General features: G+C 36.1%; 1 protein-coding gene across 1 annotated transcript in view; it reads left to right on the forward strand.

The window, feature by feature from the left end:
• The first annotated feature begins 289 nt into the window (after positions 1 to 289).
• The window catches only part of LOC105393378 (5-hydroxytryptamine receptor), a 73,893-nt gene continuing 49,479 nt past the window's right edge, over positions 290 to 24,703 (forward strand). The window contains exon 1 of the mRNA XM_038115340.2: positions 290 to 538. The gene's annotated coding sequence lies outside the window, so the exon portion shown is untranslated. The remainder of the gene's footprint in view (positions 539 to 24,703) is intronic.

Raw genomic sequence — 24,703 nt, forward strand, 5'->3', positions numbered from 1 at the left:
GAACTTCAAAATCCACGATTTACGATACGAGCTGGGCACCAGAGTTCTGGGACTGTTGTTACCAGCACATTTTACTATTTAATATTCGAAAGCACGGTATCGTGTCATGAGACATGAGTAATAAACAAGTGTTTTATTCAGTTATAGTTTTAGGATAAACAATGGGTATAATTTTTTAGCAACCTCAACTTTCAGGCAAAGGCGGTACGGTCCACGACTTGTGAAGCTGCAAAGACGCTCAGTTGCTGAAGGGTACCTAGTGTACCTACTGCGCGCGCCACGACCTTAGCCGCCCCTCGCTCAGTCCACACCGTGCTTCCAAAGAGGTCGCACGTCCCCCCACCTCCCCCACCACACATACATAACTGGCCGCGAACTTCGTGAAGAATAAAAAAGAAAAAAGCCGCGCGCGAATTTTGTTTTTTTTCTGGTGCTTTTATTCCAAATTTGAAATGTTGTGCGCTGGCGATGTGACGTGATGGGTGAGACGCTGGTGAAATGACAGGACTAGGTGCGTTTGAAACTACATCGCGGGAAGGTGAGTTTTTTTAAACCTTTATTGATAAGGACCTAAGGGCCGTTATTGCGTTCTTGAAATTGCACGGAAGGATGTAGGTATTTTGTTTTTTGGGCGGAAGCGTTTTAGTGTATTTTCTGTAAATTGCGAAGCCAAAACTGGCATTATTAGGCTTTTCAGAACACCGATAAAATCCCTGCTAACGTCTTAAAATTAATTTTAAACCCTTTGATAAGGGATAGTATGGAATTTACTTTCACTATTATGACCCATAAAAAATTTAAAAGGTGATGTCTTGGAACATAATTTTTCTGTTCGTAACTTTGTTTGGCTTAGTTAGAACATAAACATGCAAAAAGTCCACACCCTTGAGCTATGATTTGATAGAAGTTTTTTATTCATTTTGCTAGAACGCATGGTTTCTGTGATATACGCGAAAAACCAAAAAATGGTCCTTCAAACCCACCGGTGATCTTCCATAATGTCACTATACACTCACAAGCAATGAAAAATGTTCAGTGGCATATGCAATGTTAATGGCACGTGAAACTTTTTCATTGGACATAAGTAAATATTTTTATCTTCTAATTAATCATAAAAGTTACTAAAGTCAAAAATTGTGATCCGAGATTTCCCTTCTAGATTTTTATGGGTCATGGTTTTCTTGAAAGTTTGAGTAATTTAGTACACTCACCACTTTTTCATCACATATCCTTCCACCCAAAGGTTGTCTGGAAGAATTCCTTTTTTTTTGTTATAAGATTGCTTTGATGGAACCTTTGTGTTAGAATAAGATATAAAATGGTGTAATTTATTTTATAGTCACATACTGCGATTCACGGAAGACGACCAAAATTTCGGAATAAAACGTTGTCAGTAGAACTTGTGAGATGCATAAAATTATATACTTAGGTACTTTTTTTATTGCCCTGAAATGGATCCAAATTTTTCATATTTTTGGTGAAGAGATTTTTTAGTAGCATCACTTATAAAATATCAGAATTCCGTGGGATCAAAAATTAAAGTTGATTTTTAGTACATTCCACGAATTTCAGTAAATTTATTAATGTATCTACTAATGTTACAAATACTTAAATCAAACGTTCGAAGCTTTTTCAGCATTTGGAATAGAGTATAATGGATTAGATTTTTTTAAAATGTACAGGTTGTACTACATTTTCATGATCTATACATTTGATTGAACCCTGAAAAAGAAATATTGATATAATCACTTCTCAAACAATAATAATAAAAGCCGCATAAGAATCGGCAATCCACTAACACATATTTGTCACTTTAAACTAAACTTATAAAACCCCTTTGTAGGTTGGAGTTAAAGAGAGCTCTGGTAATGTATCTAATTAATAACTCGTTGAATATAACTGGTAATTTGATAGTTTATTTATAGAACAACGCGATTCGTATTAGGTGTATGAGTTGGCAAAATCGTCTTGTGTCACGCTAGAGTATGATTATCATTATCATTATGTACGGACAGCAAAAGCAGAATAATGAGTGGTTTTTATTTGATCTTGAAATAATAAAGTAGATCACTGAATATGTATATTTAGCAAGCCAATTACAAGTAAATTTATGGTGTGAAATAGTGAGGGGGTAACAGTTTATCTACGTTTATTTGATATAATTCAGTTCTTCTATTATAGAAACAAAATAACAAAAAATTATGTAACAGAATTTTTAGCAAGTTGACGTCGATGTCATTTCGTAACTATATCAAATTTAAAAAAAATTAAGCAAATTTTATTTTAGCAACCATGTTTTATTGAAGTAACATAATTGTTCAGATTTTTTAATAAAGGCTGCTCTGTGTATGTCTTCTTTAAATTGAATTTGCACATTAACTAAATATTTCAATTTATTTTTACGTTTTTTTGCTGTCCATACCACCGAAGATAACTTTCTTTGTTCGTTCGCTATAATTAATTTTATCCAGTGGCTGTCTATTCACAGATTGGTGTTCATAAATCCTTAATATACAATAATTACTTACATAGTTAGTACGTGATGAAAATATAAAATTAAGATTGTTTCGTGAGCAAAAGTTGAACATAAAGTTTTTATACTTTCGTTGGTTTATGAGACTTTATAAGATTGTACGTGAACATCAAGTCGTCGTCAATTTAAAAACATCAGCTCATGAAACAAAATCAAAACTTTGGAATCCACAGACAGACGTGGACATATCTAAGTAGGTAGGTATTGTATGTTAAATGTATGGAAAACATGAAAGCCATTTCGTCGTCACACCCTATCACGTCCTCAAAGCTTGGGCACGGGTCTCCTTCCAATGAAGGAAGGGTTAAGGCCTAGTCCACCACGGACCTAGTGCAGTTGGAGCACCTCAACACAAGCAAGCTTGTGCTGAAAAATTTGTCGAATAAATGGTCAAACCGACTGACAGTCATTTAAAAATTAAAATTCAAAGGCGCATAGTTAAATGGCTGTGCTAGTGAGTGAGTAAGTTAGTCAGTGTAGTAAATTAATGATCCATCCTGGCGGAGGGTTCACCGCAGCATGTGAGGTTGCGGTGGCCGGTAAATGGCTTCCAGATAATTTACAGTCCTCGGGGGTTACTCTCTAAATCCACGAATGGATGAACAAGAATTGTCACGCAACCTGGGCCTCTAGTACGATTTTTGAAATTTATTATGTAAACGAAAAAAGTTTTGGTTTTCTTCTGTCACCTTCATACATTATCTGTCGAAAGAAAGAAAGTTTCATGATAGTTTCCGCTAGAAGCGCCACTTTGAATGAGAAAACTGAAACTTTTATAGTTTTCGACGAACTATCAAACCTGTACTAGATGTGCTGCACGCTTAATACAACGAGATAGAGTGCGTTAGCCCAGCGCTCCTACGACGCTGGAAAAGCAAATCTGTATCGCTAACCACGACTCTATTTAGTTTTATTAAGCGTGGCGATTGTACCACAGCTCTCGTTCGTCCATTTTTCGTCATTATAGAGTAACCCTCCTAGCCCATGGGCTGAAAATGGCTTCAACTTTACACAATAAACTTTTTGTCGCGGTCGCCTCGTGATGTGAACATTTTCATGACATGTTCCCGCTTCGGCGGATAAAGAGCTTGTTTCACGGTGTCTAGATAAAAGTTAACTGGGTTTATCACTCGTACTGTCTGAAATATAATTTTAGTGTGTCAGCGTGACTTTTATAGATCATAATTATGAAACCATACTACCTGCAAGATGGTAGAACTCATATAGGTTTAAGCTTAACACATGTATGTATATTGAGGGGATAACGAGCTGTGACTGCCACTTGCAAGTGCTAAAATTCTCAATTGTTTCGTTGGTTGTGGGTATTAATATTTTTAGTTGACTGTAAAATTTTACATACACTCACGGGCAATGAAAAGGTTCCACTGAGAAAAGCACCAAATTACTCCTAAACGGAAAAGGCTAGCTTAATAACTTCTGCAACATTATAGCACATTTAACAGAGCATCAGGATATTACCAACTAAAAACTTATATATTTAGTATTTTTTTAATGAACTCTTTGAAAAGATTGGGTTCATTTGGTGTCGGAATTTTTTATGTGGAACTTTTTCATTGCCCGTTAGTGTAGAAAAAACTCAGTATTAGTATATGAGATGTGAGAGCTGAGACAAATGTCCCTACATATCAACATTCCTTTCCGTCCTCGCCGAATAGGCCCAGGAATCCTGAAAATTTCAGCACAATTTACTCAATAAGGAATTACGCTAGCATCTTCAAGTTCCCAGGTGGGATTTTCAGTACATTTCAGTATTGGTTTTCTAACAAAGTCCCAGCCATTACTTAGAGTTTCTTTTTCAGCTGCTGAAAAATTCAATAGTAATTTAAAGAGACTCCGTTAGAGTGAAACGTTTTACACAAATTGAACGAGGGAAATTAAATAAATATGTTTTCGTTTTATTTAATAATAAAAAGGCTTTGCCGCAAAATATTGATAAAAACGTAAAACATTTTTGAGTTGATGAAATTGTAGTTCAGTGATTTTTCAAACAATATTATCTATACAAGTTATATATTTAACAGGTTTCGAAAATTCAAGAAATAAACGTTTCTAATCTACCCACATATTTTATATGTTACTATATTATCTTTCCATACGTAATCGTTTGCCCTGCTAATGTCCTTCAAAAAGATACAATTGTTTAGCGACTGTATACATTTGAAGTCCAAAAGCCAAGCAAAACCAAACAATAGAGCCCAAAATAGCGAACTCAAGATACAAAATTACGCACAACAAACCAACCCTAAAAATACTCATTTACCTAACAATACCCGGCCCTTTCTATCAGTCCGAGCTCGAGGATAAGCTACACCGCAAAATAACCCTTAGCACCTTAAAATATCAATTACTCCAGCACATGAAATCCTTCGTTTAGTCACGCCTCGCTTCATTCCTCGGAGAAGATCCCCGGAAGGGGCTGGCGGGCGGCGAATCACTCGGCTTACGCACTTGATAAACGAGCTACAATTTGATATGCGCATAGTTATAGCGCCATCTACCGGCTGGAAACAAAAGGTAGGATTGTGGATCGGTTGTAGGTAGGCTTGGATTACTGGAGCTTGGGTCGGCTGAGTCTTCTCCGAATTAACCCCCGTAGGTGTAGTAGTTTTGTTATTGAACTTGTGAATGATTACCTGAGTATATAGTTACGAATTATACCTCTAATAACTAATTCTTTGTCCACATGCCTACCTAAAGTGAGATATTATAATGATGATGTATGAAGCCTTTATGTTTCATTTCAGTTTCAATGTATTTATTAATAATCATAAAAACACAATACAATTAGTCAATGACCCACAAAACCAGTTTACTGGTTTGTCTGTGGATACAGACTTCACTTTTAATAACTATTGTAATAAGAATTATTTAAGAAACATAGTGCTTAACTGTTTTTAATGTCTAGCTAGTAGTAGTAAACAAAACTATTTTCAATTCCATTTAGAAACTTACGCCAGAGAGACACACACATTAACTTATAACACGCCTTGTTTTCGGACCGGAGTCAAAAAGGCGTTTTATTGACAAGCAATCTCGACCAGGCAACCTTAATAATATATTGGTAGCCGGAGGCTATGTGTTTATCGGATGAAATTGTGGGTATGACAAGGTTCCAGGGATATTGTATACGACCACGAAATACAGCCAGTAAGAACAATGAAATGACCGTAGAAATGATCAAAATAAATATACATATACGTACCTACGTGTAATTTTGTAAAAATATCTGAACTTACGGAATTTATAATAAAAGGGCAAGTAAAAGGATTTACCTTTTCATATCTTCAAAAAAAACTATGGAGGTAGGTATTCGGAATGCACACAAAATATGGTACAGAATATTCTGCTACTAAATAACAAAGCTTTTTAAAGTATCTTTTAGCTAATCTTTAAAACGGAGCACAACATTTCTTAAAAATTCGTAGCACTCAAAGAGATACTTTGGGTTTAAGCCAAATGCTGATTTTTTAGCGGAGAAAATGTCGGTGTATTCTCAACAAGGAAGGAAAATGATTGGACGACGCTAGTATCCGGAGATTGAGATGTCCAAGGAATATTTTTATAAAATATTTTTGTGGTCCAGCTTTGTATTTTAAACTTTTATTTGAGGATCTAGTTCACCTGTTTCAATAGAAAGTGATCTTTTTGCATTACCTCTCGTTACGATAGGTCGTTCAATATCTAATTTAGTGTTGCAAAGAGGGTCAAGTAAGCGGAAAGGGTGAGGACTGAACAACTTTTGATCTGCGACCCCCTGAGTCACCCCCGTAAAGATATACCACTTTTTGGTTTAGTGTACCACTTTTGCTACACTCTATACACATGTACAATTGTACAGTGTACACACAGGGTATTACATAAATGAATTGGGTTCTTGTTACGGATTATGGATAAATTATGTTAATTAATCAGTTGTAGGTTTTCCAAGACACATGATTACATAATTAAAGCTTTATGATATGAAGTAATCTTTATTCGAAGTAAAATTTTACAATTATTTTATCTATCGATTGTCAAGACAGTTGGTTAGTTTGAAAAAGCGCAAACCAAACACAAGGAACTATCAAGTTATTTGAATCGAACTGTACACGACGATGGCATGGTGTAGTGGTTAGTGACCGTGACTATTCTATTCTCTATTCTATTCTCTGTGGGGGTGTCAGTACCTGCACCTGGCTCTCTCGAGTGGAACCTTTGTGCATATCCCCTAGGTCTAAACTGCCTTCCTAAGCTTGGACCATTTCCCACCACGCTGGTCCACTGCGGATTAGTGGGTTCACATATCTAGTTGTGCTAAATCTAGATATGCAGGTTTCCTCACGATGTTTTCCTTCACCGTAAGAGCGATGGTATACATTGTACTTAAATTCAGAAAAGAACTCATTGGTACATGTCAGCGCCGGGATTCGAACCCGCATCTCTGGCGTGAGAAGCGGGCGCTTACCCGACTGAGCTACCACCGCTCTTCGCGTGACCATGACTACTATGATGAAGGTCCTGTGTTTTAATTATTTTGATAGAAGACGCTGTATTTTAATTCATTCATGCCTGGGCGCATCTTATAATACTGAAAGCTCTCTAAGATATTATTCTATATCATCAACTTCAGCCGTTGACTATTCATTAGCTGCACATTGAGCCACATTACTGAAACTACCGTCTGACTACTTACAACTAATTTAAATATTTTAATAAAATTCGCTTGAATAAAGTGAGTACTCGTCAAAGCGCAAACATTTACTTGTAGCGAGACGGGGAGTTCTGTCACAGAATTCACATTGTGAGACGACTACGCCAAGGGAAGCCATTTAATTTGACTGAACCGTTTTTCAGGAGAGCACAAAACCTTCATCTACATGAAAAGTGAATTGAGACGGTCCAGACAACTTGCCAGATATCTCGACCGATCTTTTCTTCGAGTTAATGAACGGACCAGTGGCGTGGGAAGAGGGAAAAAAAACTTTCACTGAATTATTTTTCGTCCTGAGACGGATTATTTATCATAACACTTGCTTTCGTACGCTTGTAAAGTGTGGGAAGCGGTTCAGACATAATAAAATTATGTTCCATCGACAATCGTATGTGCTTGTGTATCGACTTTTAGGCAGTGCGCAGGTTAATGTAAAATAATAATAGATAGGTATTGTATATTTTGCCTTAATCGATAATTGAACCCAAAATCGTCAAAGACTACATCTTTGACGATTTTGGGTCAGACGTAATAAATAAGTAAATGTTAAAAAAAATTGTCTACAATATGAAAAAAACATAAAGATTATCACCGCAAAACGTAGCGTCGTCACGTCATCTTAGGTTAACAAATAAGCGATATTTCCTCGGAATAACAACGCCAATTTCAGAAATAACTAGAAGTCCTCAGTGGCCGCACTCGTCCCGCTGACAGAGACAAACGACGCTCGATGACAGCTCGGTCGCTCCACTGACAGATGCCGCGACTGACGCCTGTTTGAACTGGGTATAGTGCCACAAACTTATCTGTTCCGGTGAGAGCGAACTAAATTGGTCCATACCTCAGTACTTACTAATGAATTTCATATTGACATGACATAGATTATATGGACCAATTTAGTTCGCTCTCACCGGAACAGATAAGTTTGTGGCACTATAATGTGCGTGGTAGGTACCTACAAACGTTCATAGTTATTTTACCTCTGACATAATCGAAATCTTTCGATACGATGGTCATCATTACTTTTAGGTACAGTGCCTCTGTAAAGTCATGAAAACGGAAATGGATCCCAACTAAATTGTTTATTTTATCGATGTTTTATTTTGTTAAGCACTATAATCGATATTTTTTAAACATAGGTACCTATTTTATGTGCTTTCATTATAATATTATGTAAACAATTGGAAATTATAAAAGCTTTGCTAACCGGGACACAACTTATAACATTATCCGATAATTTAATAAATAAATTAAGATACTTAACTAATATAAACACTCAGGATTAGTTATAGTTATTAACTCCAAAATAATAATAAAAATGTCAGAGATAAAACTATGTTTTATTTAGCGGTGAAAGGCCTACACTGATTATGATTAACTATGTAATTTCATGTTTATAGTGTCAGTGCACCGAATGGTTATATTTAAAGACAGACCGGTTCCCCAAACTCAAACTCAAACTCAAAATTTTTTATTCATCGTAAAAATATAAAAATTTTTGATGAACGTCAATTTTTACAAACTCCGTTCGGATATCCCCCGTATCCGTTCGGATAAGGGGGGCTCTTTCTGTCTAAGGAGAAGAACGGAGCCAAGAAACTCCTGAGCCATCTCCCAGCAAACCAAATGCCGTATAAAATAATATAACAATACAAGCGTTTACCTACAACTGTCTCAGCTCTCGAGTAGTAAAGTCGGTAGCTTTATTTCCTTGCTTGACTTCTGAGGCCTTTCCTTGCCGATCCGAAGTTTCTGCACCAATGCCTTCGACGGCTCAGTGAGTTTCAAAGAAAAATACCGGTTTTACGACGAATATTTCCTTGAAAATTTTAACAGTAGGTATATAGCCGGCCGTTGACCTCCGCCATTATAATTCTTCCAGCTTTTCCGAGAAAAAGGGGTCCTGACAAACTGAGAAGGGTTCGTCTTTACATTGCAAACATACACTTGTACTGTTGATGCGAAATAGCTTCGTTTTTATTAACCGTAAATTGTTCTCAAGGAATTGTTGTAATGAATCGCTAGGTTATCTATCTCAGTAAGTAGCTAGCTCTCTTTTTACTATCTTATGCACTATCGCTATGGGAGATGCATATGTTGGAAAATAACAGGTTGATGATGATAGCGATGATTTCAAGTTGCATGCACTACGCATCTGTTCTTCAACTGAGCTGCTAAATCAACAACAAACAAGACGTTAACGAAATGATTATTTAGTTTGCAATAAACGTATTCTTGGAATACACACCTGCATCCTGTGCCAGGGAATTGATATAAATGAATACCAAATGTTTCAAGGTCCACTTCATTCACGGCACTTCAGGCAGGTTATTCAGTTTTAGCCGTCCATATGACGGTCGACTGGTGTAGTGGTTAGTGACCCTGCCGAAGCCGAAGGTCCCGGGTTCGATTCCCGGCTGGGGCAGATATTTGTTTAAAGACAAATTATTTGTACTTGGGTCTTGGGTGTTGGTATTTACATTTAATATGTTTCTATCTATGTGTAGATATTATAATATCAGCTGCCCGATACCCATAACACAGGCTGTGCGTAGCTTGGGGTCGGATGGCCGTGTGTGAGATGTCCCCACATATTTATTTATTTATTTATATGAGCGTATCCCTGGATGAATGCTATTGATAGATAGATGGATATTAGCTATTGCTATAATATGGCAATAATAACATGAACCTAATCAGGCAGATAATAAAAGTGAAATGACATAGAAAGCGTATGGCTCAAAAATGTAGCATTTTACACTGACTCTACTATTCGTATAACCCTACTTTATTTGAGGAGTGATTTGTTTTGACGCTCCTAGGATGAGGCCTGTGCCCAGCAATAGTGATTACAGGTGGATAATAATAATTATCTTGAAAAAACAAGTATACTATGGACTTGTTTCCTGAAATGCCTAAATAATATTTTCAACCATAACAGAACTTAGGTACCATGATAACTTTTACCCTTTTAAAATCTGTCAGTTGGTCTGAAACAATCCTTTGTGTGTTCGTTTTTTTTCCGCTCGAGAGAACAGCGAAAGACTCGGTATCTCGGTAAACAGATCTAGACATTTTCGAGATTACCCAGCTCTTTATGTTACTGACACTGCGACTTATCTGTTGCAACGTCAAAAGGTCGGGTTTTAAGTCGGGAGTAAAGAAATTATACCCAGCGCGAGCGTGGTCGGCTAGGTATGTTTTTTACTTCTGTGGAATATTTATGTAAAGGTTTATTTGTAATAAGTACCTACCATAAAAGAGTTTTGTGTAACGTTTTCGGAATACGCAGATAGGTATAGGATGTAACAAAAGCAGTATAATAGATCGAAAGGGGGAAAGTCATGCTAAATAACTTTCGTCCAACAATTTTAAAATTCTACACGCTAAAATTCTATACTAAGTTCTAATATACTTGGTTGCTGCTTTAAAACTGATGACAGTATCACATCGTTGTCAAAATCATTTTGCAAGACACTGGCAAGGTCGGAGAATGAAAATTTTACAAACATATTTTATTCCAAAGGAAGAGGAATAAGGTACGAGTGTTTTTTTCCTCCACTGAAAAATAATGAATTTTCTTGGCGTGTTTGTTTAGGGCGACTTTAGAGTAATCGATACTTCAAAAAGCTGCTGAAGTGAAATTTCAATTAAGGCGTTCGACACGACGAAACTGTAACGCGAGGTTTAACGTATTATCAATAAAGATTTTTATAATAATATATTAATTTCAATGTAACCAAAGTAATTGTAAGTAAATTATTATTATTCTGGATTTATTTATTCTCTAGCACCTCAGCTACCTCCTTATTATTTTTTAACTCTCTCTGTCATCCAAAGGTTGTCAGGTAGAGATTGCTATAAGCAATAAGGCCCCATTTTTGTACTGTTTTTCTTTTTAAGTGTATATTTTTTCTATTTCTATGTTTATTGGTGCAAATAAAGAGTAATACTATTATATTGATTGGTAAAAAATATGGGAACACCCAAATATTCCGAAAAACTTTTTTCCGAATTTGATAACCCCGAATATGTAATTTACGAAATATTGCAATACCGATTTTTTTAAATACCGAATTATAATAATCACGAAAATTATAATTTCGAATATTGTTATTACGATTGTTAAATAAACGAATGTTAAAAAAAACGATTACTTTAATATACGAAAAATAAAATACCGATTTATTATAATCACGAAAAAGTCAAATCCCGATCGGAAATATGAAAATTCGTGATTTTGACAAAAAAACATAAACGTCTTTAAAACTTTAGAACCAAAACCAAAAGATAGGTGCGACGACGAGCAAAGCGAGGAGGAGCGTGTTAGGTGCACATAGATATCGAAAATCAAAGCGGAGCGCAGCGAAGCGGAGCGGAGCGTTTCAAATATAGAGCAAAACAATTGCTAGGATTTTTATGGTGTTTAAACTTAAAAACCTTAGGACCTAAACCTAAAGATAGGTGCGACGACGAGCAAAGCGAGGAGGAGCGTGTTAGGTGCACATAGATATCGAAAAACAAAGCGGAGCGCAGCGAAGCGGAGCGGAGCGTTTCAAATTTAGAGCAAAACAATTGCTAGGACTTTTATGGTGTTTAAACTTAAAAACCTTAGGACCTAAACCTAAAGATAGGTGCGACGACGAGCAAAGCGAGGAGGAGCGTGTTAGGTGCACATAGATATCGAAAAACAAAGCGGAGCGCAGCGAAGCGGAGCGGAGCGTTTCACATAATATAGCTTATAAAATATTGTTTTTATACGCATTATGCTGCATTATTCATATAACCATTTCTTGTTAACTAAGAAACATTCGTGAATTTGTATTTTTGGAATATTAAAACTTCGGGATTCGTAATTTTAACAATTCGATATTATAAAAAATCGTACATTTGAAACATCGAAATAATAATATTCGAAAAATTGACTTTCGTCATTTTAATAAATGTGTTGTTTGAAATTTCGTTTATAAACTATTCGTGATTTTCGTTATTCGGAAACTTAAAATTCGGGATTGTGAATTATTCGGAACTATGAAATTCGAAATTTTAAAAATCGTTATTTTCATATTCGTAAAAAAGTAATTCGGAATTATGTAGTGTACCCAAAAAATATACATAATGTTCAGATTATAACAACAATTTACGCTACAACTTTCAAAAACGGTTTCACGGGTCTGTTTTCGTTCCTGGCAACCCCGTCTTAAATTTAATCTGTTCCCTTTCCTTAGTGAGTACAAAGTAGTTCATTTCTCAGGGGTACTCTCGTTTCTACGTTAACTTTAACTTCAATCAACGAGTTGAAAGGAAAGTCCGTTACTTAAGTAACTTCACCCTTGACTAATTACTTAGTCATCTTTAAGGCTAATTCTCAGGTCATTTTTTTAACTTTAACTTTAGTCTTGTCAATTAGTAAGAGCCAGCTCAAATTTTAGCTGAGCGGTGGACTTTACTCAAACACACACACACACACACACTTTTTAATATTTTATATTATTAATTTACAGATTTCTGCCATGAAGAATACATGGTCCGTGAATACATGATTTATGTTTGTGCCACACCATTTTGCTCGCATATTGTTAATCTAAGTACTCGGCCAATACGATACGATAGAAACGATCAAGTTCAAACTCACACGAGCAAGATGACCAATCCCAGAAGGTCTCGCCCTCCCCCCCCCCTGCCGCTTTATTAATAACTCCACTACAAGAACAAAAGAGCTACATGACTGGCTTTTATCTACTCATTGTTCGTGGAGTGTATGAGTGATGGCGATAACATACTGTGTGTTATACAGGGTGGATCTAAAAGAAATTACGGCTAAAAGTTAGTGTTTTATACCTAATTTGTCGAAAATTTTACGTTTTTTCACATAAAAAGTGGCGCTGCTAGTGCACTAGCATCCATCATAAGTTTCATCATATCACATGGGAATATGATAAAACTTATGACATATAATTAATGCAGATGACAGAAGAAACCTAAATTTTTTTTGATTTCGTAAACTGCAAAATCCGTACTAAGAGCTCTGACCGTCTAGTACGAATTTTGCATTGTTTTAAAACGAAAAAAGTTTTGGTTTCCTTTTGTCACTTGCATACATTATCTGTCAAAAGTTTAATCATAGTTTCCGCTGGTGGCGCCACTGTGTATGCGAGAAAACGTGAACTTTTATAGTTTTCGATAAACTATCAAACCTGTACTAGACGGGCTGATAGTGCCGATAAAAACATTCATTATTGTTATTTATTATTACCAGCCTGTATGTAGCCTACTGCCTTCATCGTGATGACTTGTCATTTCCACGACTTTCTCACTGAAAAAGAGACAAAACGGGACTTTATTTCAATGCTTAATTTACAATGTTCATGAGAATAATGTATCGTATTTAAATTATAGGCACTATGTAATTATATTTATTTATTTATTAAATACTTTATTGCACAAATATAAAAACAACTGTACAAAGGGTGGGCTTAATGCTATTGATTCTCCAAAAAATAACAAATAAATAAATAATAAATAAATAAATTATTTGTTTCTTTTTGTTTTCGCTGACGCACTCAAGGACACATTAACTTCATAAACTTAATTTATGAAAATGGATGAATGCGATGCGTTGCGTGTGACGCCGAAAGATTACCTTACGCTTACCTTAAAAAGACAAGATATAAATTCAGTTAGGCAACAAGAAGATCCAATGTACCAAAGTATTGGACAAAACTTAAAATAACAGCGGAGAATCTCTAACATTGCTTGCGAGTTTCATTCAATATCTGAGGTGAAAAGTTTCGCTTTTTTGACGAGCTAATATTTCCGTAAGTGCTGGGAACATTTCCAAGAAAATCCATGAATTTCAAACGCTTATTTTGCCAGCGCTTATTTTTAAATCTCATAAATGGTTACAACATTTGTGTGAGATTGACATTTCTTAATAAAAAAAAAATGGCACTGTGATTTTACTTTTCAGCAATATTGCCATTTTAATAGACGCGATATTATTTAAATACTTGTCCTTATACCTCTACTAAATCGCTAATAATATTATTTGCGTGTATTGAATAACTACATTTTACGATCACTGAGCCTTACGAGATCACTTCCGATACTTAACAAACTCTATTCACAGTCCTCTGAATATGTATTCTTACCCTAAGTTCCAATTTCTCCATAGTCGGTTATCTAACCTACAGGGATTGATTTATTAATTGTACTTCATCTCCATATAGAATTCATGACAGATGTGTCAAAAGTCAACCACTACTCTCTGGTTATGCTCTAACCGACTATGGAGAAATTGGCACTAAACACGCTACATCATCCTAATAAACCTTTTCTTCCAGAGCACCTAAGCTTGTTGATTAGCAGCATGCAGCCACCCTTCGTTAGCGTCCGACGGCAGCAGGCTCATTTCCCAGAAAGCCTTAGCGTCTTCCCGTGGACGACTTATCCCGGGAGACAGATCCTCATTCCACGATTCCCAATTTGTAGACAATTAATCAAAGTGCTACAGATACTGGGAGATAAGGGCGCGCGCACATTGTAACATTTTGTTTATTTATTTCTTTGAATTTAATGTATACAACCAGTAGGGTTACCACCACCGACCATTTAACGACGCTGTCTATATGGATTGTTAATTGCGAATGTGTCGTTAGTGATACGGTAGCAGGTCAATATTAGTTGCGAAAAGGGAGTGTGGGTGGTTGTGACTCAGATTCTCAATCATATAAATTTAGCCTAGGAATTTTGGGCATTTTTGGGAAAAAAAAACTTTCCGAAGTAAAATAGTTACGTAATCAACATGTTATGGCATGTAACGAGTTATGTTTTTTTACCGAAAATCAATTTTTAAGAAATAACAAAAGTTGTTTAAAGTAAAGTCGGTTTCAGTACTGACCATTTGACCAACTCGAGTGGTTCAGTAAATTTATAAAATGATCTTACCACTATAATTACATACCTACTTACAGCAAACCACGAAATAAAATTGTTGAAAACTCGATTTCTAAATGTAAAAATCCATAATATTATGTTCCTCAGTGTGCGTGCACCCTAATAGCAAACAAATCTATTCCCTTAGGATCTTATCCTAACCAAGATGGCTACTATTGTATCAGATATCCAAGGCGACTGATTCGTATCGTGACGTTTTAATTTATAGATGTAGATACAATTCTACATACAATGTATACAGTGCCAATAACTTATAGATGTTGTACACTGTGTAGTGCCTTTTTAGTTACTAAATGGGTATATTGAATGTATGAAAAATCTTATATTTTTCATAGATTCAGTATTCCAATTATGTTTAAATAAACCTAAAATCTAAGTTCACACACATAATTTTATTGTGTAAAGTATGGTAAAGTAGAATAATTTGTCAAAGGAAGAACTTAATTACTGTTTCTTTTTGGAAAGTAATGAAAAATCAAAATATACAGTACCTATTTACACAAAAATTAAAAATAAGATACAAAATTAATAAGCTGAAACTTCGTTTTATACAATACTAGCTGTTCCCGCGCGCTTCGCTTCGCCTTAAAAAGTTTTCCCGTGGGAATTCCGGGATAAAAAGTAGCCTATGTTCTTTCCCAGGGTCTAGACCGTATGTATACCAGATTTCAGTATACCAGACAGACAGACAGACAGACAGACACAGTTACTTTCGCATTTATAATATTAGTTAGGAAGTTAGGATATACGTTCTGAAAACTGAAATATTTTCCAGCTTCATAATATTTTGATAAAGTGCGGTGTCCAACAACACAGTTGGGTGTTGTCATAATTTACAGCAACTTCAAAAGTTATTTCGGCTAATAATGAAATATGGTCGACCGGGGCTCATATGCACTGAAATTTTATATGACGCTGGAAACTGGCTATTAAGATTTATAGGATAAAAATGTATTAGTCAACAAATCGATCCAATAGTGTATTCAAATAGAAATGTAATTTTCATAGAAACTACCCTATAGTTAATTCTCTTAATATCATCAACACACACACACTCACGCCTTGTACTAATGTACTCCCTTGCGGGGTAGGCAGAGGTGCATTGCTGCACCCACTTTTCGCCAGTGTTTTGTTTAGTCCCAATGTAATAGGGGGCGGGCCTATTGCCATTTTTACGGGCACATCCAAGACCCGAGAACAAATATCTGTGTTTAAACAAATTTCTGCCCCAGCCGGGAACTGAACCCGGGACCTTCGGCTCAGTAGTCAGGGTCACTAACCACTACGCCATTCGTCTAAATATCATCAATCATCATAATTTCACAATAATCGAAACAAAACCCATTTAAATAATCCTGGAGACATTCTATCAGCAATCGTTTTCAGTAAAAAGTCTGAAAGATAAAGGTTTTTTTTCTTCTTTTAATAGTCTTCATCGAGGTCGCAGGCATGACCTAGAAAATGAGGGTTGCATCTTTCAGGGTCCCTTTGTAATAATATTCATGAAGACCAATGGATTGATCAATGACATTTCAATATTTTCAATTTAAAGGTAGGTATCGGTTAAATAATTTAGAGCAATTTTGTTTTTTGAATATCACATACATACTATGCATTCACGACTGTAATCCCCGAAGGGGTAGTCAGAGGTGGCTCACAAGCGAGCCACCCACTTTTCGCAGCACATTTGTACTCACGCAATAGGTTGCGAACCATATCGCCGTTTTTTGGGATAAGTGCAATGCGCTTAGGATACACATCTAGAATCTAGATGTGCAGGTTTCCTCATGATGTTTTCCGTCACCGTTTCTTTTAATATTGTAGTATCACAAACAATCAAAGCTAAAATACACATTTGGATTATTTTGTATCGACATATTCTAATTCCATCAAAATATAGGTTGTGCTTAAATTGTTTTTGGGTTTTGTAACTACATAGTTTTGTAACTAAAAAAGCTATTACAATTAATGGCAAAATAACATACCATTAGAACTTTCAGTAAGTTCAGTACACAGTACAGCCGCTAGAGGGCGATCCGTGAGATCCGACATTAACATCCTCATACGAAATTCACTCAAAGTTCGGGCAAAAAGTTTTGTACATAGCTTAAAAGTGTGAAAGCATTTTAGAACCAGTTTCCCCTGACTGATATCTCGTGAAAGCCTCGCGCCATCATAGTGTAATTTGCAAATATTCAAAGGACAAACGACCTTAGTGTGTAACTGTTGCCCATAAAGGTTGTATGTAGTTTGTTTGCCTAGTGGGCTCCCATCAGGGCTGTGTCCATATCAATTAGCCACTTCTTCCCTCCACCCGTATAATATAAAATAACAGGGAAGGCTACTTTGTAAACGGTTGAGGTTTGTTTTCAATATGTGTTTGGGTGCGGGAATGCTTGTAGTTATAAATAACATAAAGCCAATTAACCCATGTATATTTATTTCGAGGTGTTACGTAAGTTAAATGTAGTATCTAATCTTTTAAATTAGATACTACACTCACGGGCAATGAAATAGTTCCACTCACAAAAAGCCGACACCAAAAGACCCAATTTTTTTCTAATATTCCATTTAAAATTTGAACAAAATACCTATGATTGTGTTTAGTTGGTAATATCCTGATGCTCCGTTAAATGTACTTCAATGTTGCAGAAGGCGTCATAAAGTTTTTTTCCGTTTAGGAGAAAATGTGTGTTTTTCGGAGTGCAAGTGCAACCTTTTCATTGCCCGTGAGTGTACTTAGCCAAAATCTTTCAAGAATACTTACTTTATAATTATGTCTGATTCGGTTGTAAGCACCCGTTATGAGTAATGAACAACATTTAACTTGTTATAACGAATATTATGATTAGTTTATCGGAAAGATTATAAAAAAATTAAGGACCCGTATTTGTGATTTTGAAAAATAGGTGTTTTACTGTTAAAATTACAACAGCGGTGCGGCGCCCGCAACACGTTGTGTGCGATTACCTTCAGACACGTTCATATTTATGCTACTACAGAACCCTTGATAAAGCGATGGCTATCGCACTTTTATCTAGGTTTTATTCGCAATCCACGAGCCGCTGGCAGCTGGATAACTCATTAGGCGGTCTCATATTCAATGTCGATGCTGTGTTCTCGTCACGTTTTCAGCTTTATTTTTCTAATAGCTTTCTCCCTCGCACTTTCGCAACAGTAAAATAATGTTTTAAGTAGCGTATGGAATGATTTGTTAAGCCTAGTCACAGAGGCTTTCGGGCGGCTTGAAAACATCTGACCATCGGGTTGCCCACTTACCCGACAACTCACTCAAAGTCAATAGTCAAAGTCAAAGTCAATAATTTTTATTCATCGTACAAATATAAAATTTTCTGATGAACGTCAATTTTTACAAACTACTCTCCGTTCGGATAAGGGGGGCTCTTTCTGTCTAAAGAGAAGAACGGTGGACAAGCTTGCTTGTGTTGGGGCCCACCAACCCGCACTTTGCCAGCGTGGTGGACTAGGCCTAAACCCTTTCTTCATTGGAAGGAGACCCGTGCCTCAGCAGTGGGGATGTAATGGGTCGTGATGATGGAATGATTTATTTATTTAAGTATATTAATGAAGGTGAGGCGGTTCTCACACTCCCACACATCACGCTGCATTTTGAGTAAATGCGTTTTCGAACGATATTTGTTAGTACCGATGTATATCGTATTTGGTGCAATCTTTTACATCGCACTTCCACGCAGATAGGACAGCTCTCAAAACTCACTAAATATATCGTGCAACAATTTTGTGCAGTTTCTGTGTACTTCACAACAGTTTTGGCAGTCATCCTAACTAACTGTGCATTTGGCACCAAAATCTAAGCTTTTGCCAGGAGCTAATCTCTAATCTTTAATCTCACGGAATTCTGACAGTTATCCATTTTTGACATGTCAGAGATCACAAACCTTTTTTGGCTGGGTACTTTTTTCAATACGAGTCTGAACATCAGTTGTATCCGGACAATTTTCTATATTATATTTTTAAATATTTAGAATGATGGTCTTTATGTTAGGCGCAAAAGAACCACGAGGACGCTTCTTTCTGGGAGAGAGAAAGTCTGACTCTTGTGGTCTGTCAGATGGGGCCGCTTCCTGGGAAGGGCCAGGTTGTGTCTCCATAACGTTTATAAAAACAACAAACTATCACAACGCGAAAGGTCAACGATAAGAAACCGGCCAAGTGCCAGTTGGACTCGCGCACTGAGGGTTCCGTACAAGTCTACTTACCTGAGATATTTTTCCTTTTAATTTCATCATTATGTACATCTATATGAAATATTAGCTTGATAACCGTTTCTGAGAAAAAGGGTGGTGACAGACAGACGGACAACAATAAGGATTCCTTTTTTCCTTTTCAGGTACGGAACTCTAAAAAAGAATAGTAACAATCGAATCAATCGTTTCCGAGATATTCGTGGACAAACATACATACCAACAAACATATATACATACTTATAAAATAAATAAAAAAATATTTGTTTATTACGCTTAATAGATTGTCATATGTTAATATGGTGCAGTTCCAATAATCTTACATAGGTACCTATATACCGAACATATTATGTACTTACCGAATTGAGAATATTTTATTTGAAATCGATTAAAAAGGTTTGTTATCCCTGAATTTAGTTGCAAGTGATGCCATGCTAAAGAATAAAATAAAGTAATTAAAATTAATTCGATACAATGGTCGTGAGTCGTGAATTTACTTAATATTATAAATGCGAAAGTTTGTGAGTATGTGTGTATGTATGTATGTGTGTACCTTTGTTACTTCTTCACGTCAAAACAACTGAACCGATTTTAATGAAATTTGGAATGGAGTTAGCTGACACCCTGGATTAACACATAATAGCTTATGTGTTAATCCAGTGAATTCCGCGATAAAAAGTAGCCTTTTTATCGCGGAATTCCCACGGGAAAACTAATTAAGTTGAAGCGAAGCTCGTGGCAACAGCTAGTATTGAAATATTTGTTATTTTTGTATTACCTACTTCACTTGAGCAAGTAAATATTTAGATTTATGTTTTCTATGAAAACATTTAAAAAAATATTGCCCTTAAATGGATCCAAATTTTACCTTTTTTCGGTGAAGAGCTTTTTTAGTGGTATCACTAATGAAATGTCAGAATTCCGCGGAATTAAAAATTAGAATATAGTCACATCGGTACTTATAAAGTAAATGATATGACTATATTCCTGGAGTATTATCTTTTAATTGCGCACTAACATCACTGTTATTGATTTTGTTTAATAATTTTGATTGATTCGGGAAATGCAGTTGATAATTTAGTTTTTTTTCATGATAAAAATATATTTCGACAGCAATTTTACACTAATTATGTACTTCCTAATTATTTCATACTTCAGTAATTTAATTGGTGACAATATCACTGAACTTCGTGACTTAATAATTGAAAGATTACTAATGAGGTGGAAATTCTGCATTGCCCATAAAACACCTGTTGAGTACGGAAGCGGTCATTAGCATAATTAAGGATGCTTACCTGCTGGTTAAAAAAGCCATTTCAGTGAAGGCCGTGCTTAATTAGTCCTATTAAAGCTTATTTATTGAGGTGTCCCCTTAAGGTAAGCGTTCACCTTTCGACATCGTACGCAACGGACGCATCGCATTCAGTATTCTTTGTATACAGGGTGTTGCAAAAAGGGTATACTAAGCCGAAACCTACATGTGCAGCATGGTATATCTTAGCCCGAATCTGAAATCAGAATTTGGAAATTCGCGAAAAACATTTTTAGTATACCCTTTTTGCAACACCCTGTAGAAATTCACACAATTGTGTCCATTTCATCATCATTGCCGACGCCGTTGCTCCATCAATACATTTTATAAAAATCCGTTTGTCTGATACATACAATACCGATAGGTTAACGCTTACCTGTAATCGAATTTGCAAACAAGTAACTGTGCTTAACCACTGTACCACCGAGTGTTTTGTTTCTCATTACGTTAACGTGGATATAAATGGAAAACTTTGGAGTAAAACGATAAAAACAGCAACCTAAGCCTTATTAAAGGAGAATTAGTGAACAAAATTATGTAAAGACTTTCCCCAATTGTTTTAATTTTGTATAAATTTTCTCAGCCTGATGAGATCCTAACGTTTGCAACTTTCCCTTGTGTTTACAGCCGCGTTCATACTGCTTGTAATATTGAATTAACTACCAAAAAAATACTAATTGTATAAGTTTGACGTTTGTATTTGTGTATAATACACTCACAAGCAATGAAAAAGTTCCACCTGCCATTGCCGTTTCAGGAACAAAAATTTGTTTAGAATGACTCTGAGTCACCCTCCATTCTGTTGGTCCACTATTTATGGGATACACCATTTATTATAGTATGTACCTAAATTATAACATGAGTCATAATATCATATTATGTATACCTACATACATACCTGGTAAAAAGATTACCCTTCAAAACGAACGATGGACAAATTAAAATGTATCAGTTTGACAGATTTCATAGGGCAGGCTCATGGTATATTATACAAGGTGCTGTTATATAATTCCTTCCTACACTGAGCAGTTTGTGTTCGCTCATTTGTACAGTGTAAACGCGCCAGCTGTATCGCTGTAATACCGGCTAACCTTTCCAGAAGGTTTTGTTTCGTCTCGGCCCAACGCATTTTGTAACATCTGCCTCCGAACGTGATTTGCCTTCGACAACTTTCTGTAAACGTTTTTTCCTAATTAAACTGGCTTAATTTGGCTAAAACTATTTTGTAATCAAGGGCGTAAGAGGGTGTAATTGTTTGAAAGGAAAACTCATTTTCTTTCCTGAGCCATGTTTTCTGACCCTACTTTCTGCATTGTCAAATTGATATAACTAGGTTACAGATGTACCTACTTGAGAAACAGTAGAATAACGATGCTCCAAAATCAGAAGCAAGAGTATCGCAAAACTACAAACGGTCAGCGACCAAGGTTTTTGGTATTAGTGCTCTACACTCGACAGCCCTACCGACACGCCTGTCGTTCTATCGGCAGATACGACCGACCAACGCGTTCATCTTTCAATCCTGTGGATCCACATAACTTATGCAACACAGGACATAATGGCCGGATGATCTGCCGAGTAGTTAAACGGAATTATTAAACATCACTTGATGGACACAATGAGTACTATTATACCCCAATTAGGTTAGCATTCGTGAACAAGCAGCTTTTGTTTGGGTTCCAATATGATACATAATTGATGCAGTGGTCGAAACAGTTGACTGCGTGCTATGGAGTCCCGGGTTCGACGCAGTTTCCATCAGAGAAGAGACGAAAGGAGATTGACTGCAAGCAGATACTAACATGTGAACTGTACAGCTAATCAGTCACGTTTCTTCATTCTTTTACGATACATTATATACATCCTGTGCACCCATGGACAGTCAGAAATAGAAAGAAATAGAAATCATTTATTTGACACCTAGCAAAAAAAAAGAAAAAACAAAAATACATTAACTTTCAAAAACAGCTAAGTATATATAAAGAGAACTTAAGTAATAATTAAATTAAACAAAAAAACCGGCCAAGTGCGAGTCGGGCTCGCGCACAAAGGGTTCCGTAGCAGCAAAATTACAGTTAAATCAACCTATCTCAAAAACTATAAGAGATACTTTGATCAAACCAAAAATCGTTGAAAGAGTTAATTAGCATGCATCACCTCTATTTTTTTTAGAATTTTATACCCCGTAGTTATAAAAATAGAGGGGGGGGACATACTTTTTACGACTTTGAGAGCTGATATCTCAAAAACCGTTCACTTTAAGAAAAATGTTTTTTAGAAAACTTTATATCATTTTAAAAGACCTTTCCATTGATACCCCACACGGGTATGTACATCGAAAAAAAAATTTCATCCCTCAGTTACATGTATGGGGGGCCCCACCCCCAATTCTTTTTTTTACTATTTAGTGTCATATTTTTGTAGCGGTTCATACAACACATATTCCCATCAAATTTCATCACTGTAGTACTTATAGTTTCCGAGTAAATCGGCTGTGACAGACGGACAGACGGACAGACGGACAGACGGACATGACGAAACTATAAGGGTTCCGTTTTTGCCATTTTGGCTACGGAACCCTAAAAATATATATTGTAAAAATAGAATGTACCAGTACAAAACAATGAACAATATGCTGCATGTCAAAAAGGCACATCCACTCAGCTATTGCTGCGCCTTAGAGGAACTCGAAGGACACAGCACTGATGCTATTCAGACTGGCAGATCTTCCCACCATGTGACAAACCTTAGTCATTCTCTATCGCGTTTCTCGTATTTGTCACACGCTAAAGAATATTAAATGTTTATTAAAAAGGATAAACCGATCATTTGATCGAGAACCATTTACGATTTAAAATGATCAGTCAGATTATCATAACCTTTTGCCGCGTAAAACTGATAAAACCCTTCTACTTTCGCCAGACAGAGGTTAACCATATACAGGGTGTGAGAGTTTTCAGCATATGCTATGGAGAAAGCTTTCCAGTGTATATTTTATTCGCAATGTGATGGATGGCGACCCGTATCGCTTTTATTGAGAATAATGAAGATATATAGTTGGAAATTTCATGACTTTACAAGGCAGTTTTGTGTGTAAGAACGGTATCTTACAGACGATTCTGAAACGGTTCATCACCATCGTTTGTCCCATGAATCGCAACACTCACAAAATAGCATGGCATTTCACTATGGAAAAAAAATCCTTATTTTTTGTTTAAAAAAAGCCCTTAAAATCTCGTCAACACTCTCTAAAGTTAAGCACAATCGGCACATCACTTATAAACTCCACCGTGTGTAGGTATATATAACCTAAATCAGTAAGGACAGTGGGAACCCGGCGCGAGTAGTCTAACAGCTTTTAGGAATCCGTCACTGTCGGCATTATTCCAGCCCAATTCGGAAGGTTCCGCGTAAAATTTTCAGGGTCCCGTTGTAAAAATCTGCAAACACTTTTACTTAGGCGGCCCCTAGACGATCAATTATACTTATTGCGCAATATTGACAATAGTGCAATATAATTCATCGTCTAGGGTTAATGTTAAAGACTGCGCAAACGTCATTTGTGTTAAAAACTTATTGCACAATAAATATATTGCACAATATTATTATAGGTCTAGGGTCCGCCTTACTGTCACTTGGCAAGTCATTTGAAAATACATTTGTTAAAATTTCCAAAAGTTGACATTAACATGATGACGAAGCAATGTCATGCCACCTCAATGTATTTCTGCCTACCCGTTAAGGCATTACATAATAATTATATCACATGGCGCTATAAGTTACGCTTGCACTGCAAAAGCAAAGGTTTTTCAAACTATATTCATAGTAGTACCTACGTAGGCGTGTTTAATAGGTAATGATCAATTTTAGTTCAGTTCAGAGCATCTTTGATTGATATTGATTGGCATCCGATAACAATATTTCGTAGTATTCAACACATCTCACGTAGACAGTGGCAATCGAAG

The sequence above is a fragment of the Plutella xylostella genome, chromosome 8 (assembly GCF_932276165.1).
Source record: "Plutella xylostella chromosome 8, ilPluXylo3.1, whole genome shotgun sequence".
In the NCBI taxonomy this organism is placed as follows: domain Eukaryota; kingdom Metazoa; phylum Arthropoda; class Insecta; order Lepidoptera; family Plutellidae; genus Plutella; species Plutella xylostella.